The following is a 4,874-nucleotide window of genomic DNA, read 5'->3' as shown; positions in this document are numbered from 1 at the left end:
AAATCAATGTACAGAAATCCATTGCATCTATACACTATTAAGAAAACAGCAGAATGTGAAATTAAGAAAACAATCCCATTTATAATTACACCAAAAATAATACAATAACTAGGAATAAATCTAATCAAAGAGGTAAAAGACCTGTACTCCGAAAACTATAAAACACTGATGAAAGATGACACCAAGAAATGGAAACACATTCCATGCTAATGGATTGGAAGAACAAATACTGCTCAAATGTCTGTAACACTCAATGCAATCTACAGATTTTGGAACCTATATCAAAATATCAACAACGGGGCACCTCAGTGACTCAATTGGTTAAACAACTGATTCATGATATCTGCTCAGGTTGTGGTCTTGAAGTTGTGAGATTGAACCACACATCAGTTTCTAAGCTGAGCATGGAGTCTGCTTCTCTCTCTCTCTCTCTCTTTCTCTCTCTCTCTCTCTTCTGCCCCTCCCCTGCTCACACTCTCTCTGTCAAAATAAATGAATAAACTAAAAACATTTTTTACAAAGCTATAATAAACAATCCTAAAATTAGTGTGAAACCACAAAAACCCAGAATAACCAAAACAATCTCGAAAAAGAAAAAGAAAACTGGAGCTTTAACAACTCAAGACTTCAAGTTATATTATAAAGCTGTAGTAATCAAAATAATATGGTCGCTTTGTGGGTGGCAGTGAGAGTGGAGACTGGGCCATGAAGGCCTCAGGCACACTGTGAAAGTACAAAGTGGTGTGGCACTGCCTGCCCACCCTCGAATGCTACATTCCACTCCTCTATTGCATGTGAGTCTGCATGTGATCATATTGTCACCAAGTCCTGCATCCAGCACTTTGTGTCTCAGTTGAAGAATATGAAAAAGTCTTCAGGGGAAATTGCTGTGGACAGGTGTTTGAGAATCCCCCTTTCAAGTAAAGAACTTCAGCATCTGGCTATGCTATGACTCTTATAGTGGCACCCACAACATGTATGGGGAGTACTGAGACCTGACCACTGAAAGTGCTGTCACACAATGCGATTGTGACTTGGGCATCCAGCACTGTGCATGGCCTCACTTGATCCAGATCATGAAGGTGGAGGATATTGCAGCCAGCAAGTGCTGCTGACTAGAAGTCAAGCAATTCCATGATTCCAGGATCAAATTCCCACAGTCCCACTGAGACCTACATCACCAGCACAAGCTACGCTTCACTGCCAATAGGCCCAACACCGTCTTTTAGATGCAGAGTCTCCCTGTCCCCAGGTCTGCTCAAATAAACTCCTTGGGAAAACAAAACAAACAAACAAAACACTATGTTACTAGCACAAAAATAAACACATAGATCAATATAAGGGAATAGAAAGCCCAGAAAATAAACCCACAATTTTATGGTCACTTAATCATCACCAAAAGAGGCAATAATATGCAATGGGAAAAAGACAGTGTCTTCAATAAATGGTAATGGGAAATCTGAACAGCTACATGCAAAAGAATGAAATGGACCACTTTCTTATACCATAAACAAAAATGAATTCAAAATGGATGAAAGACCTAAATATTAGACCTGAGACCATAAATATCTTACAAGACAACAAAGTCAGCAGTTATGTATCTTACATCAACCAGTTTTGGAGGATACTGGAAGATGGTGGCATAGGAGGATGCTGGGCTCACCTCGTCCTGCTGATCGCTTAGATTCCACTCACATTAGCCTAAATAATCCAGAAAACTTTCAGAAGACTAGCAGAATGGACTCTCTGGAGCCAAGTGTAGACAAGAGGACCATGGAAGAGGGTAGGATGGTTGGGAAGGCGATGCGCACTACAGGGACTGGCGGGAGGGAACCAGGGAAGTGGAGGGGCACCCTGCCAGGCAAGACAGAGACCCTGAAGTCTAGCTTGCAAAAGCAGAGGGGCCGGACTGTGTGAGTTCTGACAGCCAGCTGGATGTAACATCTGTAATGTTAAAAATCAACAGCTCTGAAGATGGCGGTATATGAGGACGCTGGGCTCACCGCGCATCCTGCTGATCACTTAGATTCCACCTACACCTGCCTAAATAACCCAGAAAACCTCCAGAGGATTAGCAGAAAGGAGTCTCTGGAGCCAAGCGCAGACGAGAGGCCCACGGAAGAGGGTAGGAAGGGCGGCGAGGCAGTGCATGCTCCATGGACTGGCGGGAGGGAGCCGGGGTGGAGGGACAGCATGCCGGCCAAGCAGAGCCCCTGAGGCTGGCTGGCAAAAGTGGAGGGGCCAGACGGAGTGTGTTCCGACAGCAAGCGCGACATAGTGTCTGGGAGGTCATAAGTTAACAGCTCTGTTCAGAAAGTGGGAAGGCTGGAGGACAAAGGGAGGGAGAGCTGCTGAGCCCCCGGACGACAGAGCTCAGTTAGGTGGGGAACAAAGGCGCTCGCCAGAGCCATCTCCCCCGCCCATCCCCCAGCCAAAATCCCAAAGGGAACCAGTTCCTGCCAGGGAACTTGCTCGCTCCACGCAAACACCCAACTCTGTGCTTCTGCAGAGCCAAATCTCCAGCAGCGGATCTGACTCCCTACCACTGCCACAGGGCCCCTCCTGAAGTGGATTACCTAAGGAGAAGCGAGCTAACCCTGCCCCTCCTGCCCCTGTGCACCTTGCCTACCAACCCCAGCTAATACGCCAGATCCCCAGCACCACAAGCCTGGCAGTGTGCAAGTAGCCCAGACAGGCCACACCACCCCACAGTGAATCCCGCCCCTAGGAGAGGGGAAGAGAAGGCACACACCAGTCAGACTGTGGCCCCAGCAGTGGGCTGGGGGCAGACATCAGGTCGGACTGCGGCCCCACCCACCAACTCCAGTTATACACCACAGCACAGGGGAAGTGCCCTGCAGGTCCTCACCACTCCAGGGACTATCCAAAATGACCAAACGGAAGAATTCCCCTCAGAAGAATCTCCAGGAAATAACAACAGCTAATGAACTGATCAAAAAGGATTTAAATAATATAACTGAAAATGAATTTAGAATAATAGTCATAAAATTAATCGCTGGACTTGAAAACAGTATAGAGGACAGCAGAGAATCTCTTGCTACAGAGATCAAAGGACTAAGGAACAGTCACGAGGAGCTGAAAAACACTTTAAACAAGATGCAAAATAAAACGGAAATGACGACGGGTCAGATTGAAGAGGCAGAGGAGAGAATAGGTGAACTAGAAGATAAAGTTATGGAAAAAGAGGAAGCTGAGAAAGAGAGAGATAAAAAAATCCAGGAGTATGAGGGGAAAATTAGAGAACAAAGTGATACACTAAAAAGAAATAATATACGCATAATTGGTATCCCAGAGGAGGAAGAGAGAGGGAAAGGTGCTGAAGGGGTACTTGAAGAAATTATAGCTGAGAACTTCCCTGACCTGGGGAAGGAAAAAAGCATTGAAATCCAAGAGGCACAGAGAACTCCTTCAGACGTAACTTGAATCGATCTTCTGCACAACATATCATAGTGAAACTGGCAAAATACAAGGATAAAGAGAAAATTCTGAAAGCAGCAAGGGATAAATGTGTCCTCAAATATAAAGGGAGACCTATAAGACTCGTGACTGATCTCTATTTTGAACCTTGGCAGGCCAGAAAGGCTTGGCACGAGATCTTCAGTGTGCTAAACAGAAAAAATATGCAGCCGAGAATCCTTTATCCAACAAGTCTGTCATTTAGAATAGAAGGAGAGGTAAAGGTCTTCCCAAACAAACAAAAACTGAAGGAATTTGTCACCACTAAACCAGCCCTACAAGAGATCCTAAGGGGGATCCTGTGAGACAAAGTACCAGAGACATCACTACAAGCATAAAACATACAGACATCACAATGACTCTAAACCCGTATCTTTCTATAATAACACTGAATGTAAACGGATTAAATGTGCCAACCAAAAGACATAGGGTATCAGAATGGATAAAAAAACAAGACCCATCTATTTGCTGTCTACAAGAGACTCATTTTAGATCTGAGGACGCCTTTAGATTGAGAGTGAGGGGATGGAGAACTATTTATCATGCTACTGGAAGCCAAAAGAAAGCTGGAGTAGCCATACTTATATCAGACAAACTAGACTTTAAATTAAAGGCTGTAACAAGAGATGAAGAAGGGCAAAATATAATAATCACAGGGTCGATCCATCAGGAAGAGCTAACAATTATAAATGTCTATGCCCCAAATACCAGAGCCCCCAAATATATAAAACAATTACTCACAAACATAAGCAACCTTATTGACAACAATGTGGTAATTGCAGGGGAATTTAACACTCCACTTACAGAAATAGATAGATCATCTAGTCACATGGTCAATAAGGAAACAAGGGCCCTGAATGATACATTAGAATAGATGGACTTGACAGATATATTTAGAACTCTGCATCCCAAAGCCACAGAATATACTTTCTTCTCGAGTGCACATGGAACATTCTCCAAGATAGATCATATACTGGGTCACAAAACAGCCCTTCATAAGCAGACAAGAATTGAGATCATACCATGCATACTTTCCGACCACAATGCTATGAAGCTTGAAATCAACCACAGGAAAAAGTCTGGAAAACCTCCAAAAGCATGGAGGTTAAAGAACACCCTACTAAAGAATGAGTGGGTCAACCAGGCAATTAGAGAAGAAATCAAAAAAATATATGGAAACAAACGAAAATGAAAATACAATAATCCAGACGCTTTGGGATGCAGCGAAGGCAGTCCTGAGAGGAAAATACATTGCAATCCAGGCCTATCTCAAGAAACAAGAAAAATCCCAAATAGAAAATCTAACAGCACACCTAAAGGAAATAGAAGCAGAACAGCAAAAGCAGCCTAAACCCAGCAGAAGAAGAGAAATAATAAAGATCAGAGCAGAAATAAAC

The 4,874-nt window shown here is 43.7% G+C and overlaps 1 pseudogene; it reads left to right on the top strand.

Annotated features, from left to right (window-relative positions):
- Window positions 1-705: 705 nt before the first annotated feature.
- On the top strand, window positions 706-1,229 carry LOC131503190 (large ribosomal subunit protein eL20-like; annotated as a pseudogene).
- The last annotated feature ends 3,645 nt before the right edge of the window (window positions 1,230-4,874 follow it).

The sequence above is a fragment of the Neofelis nebulosa genome, chromosome X (assembly GCF_028018385.1).
Source record: "Neofelis nebulosa isolate mNeoNeb1 chromosome X, mNeoNeb1.pri, whole genome shotgun sequence".
Taxonomy (NCBI): domain Eukaryota; kingdom Metazoa; phylum Chordata; class Mammalia; order Carnivora; family Felidae; genus Neofelis; species Neofelis nebulosa.
Note: the sequence above shows the minus strand (reverse complement) of the source record. Positions and strands in the feature narration are given on the sequence as shown.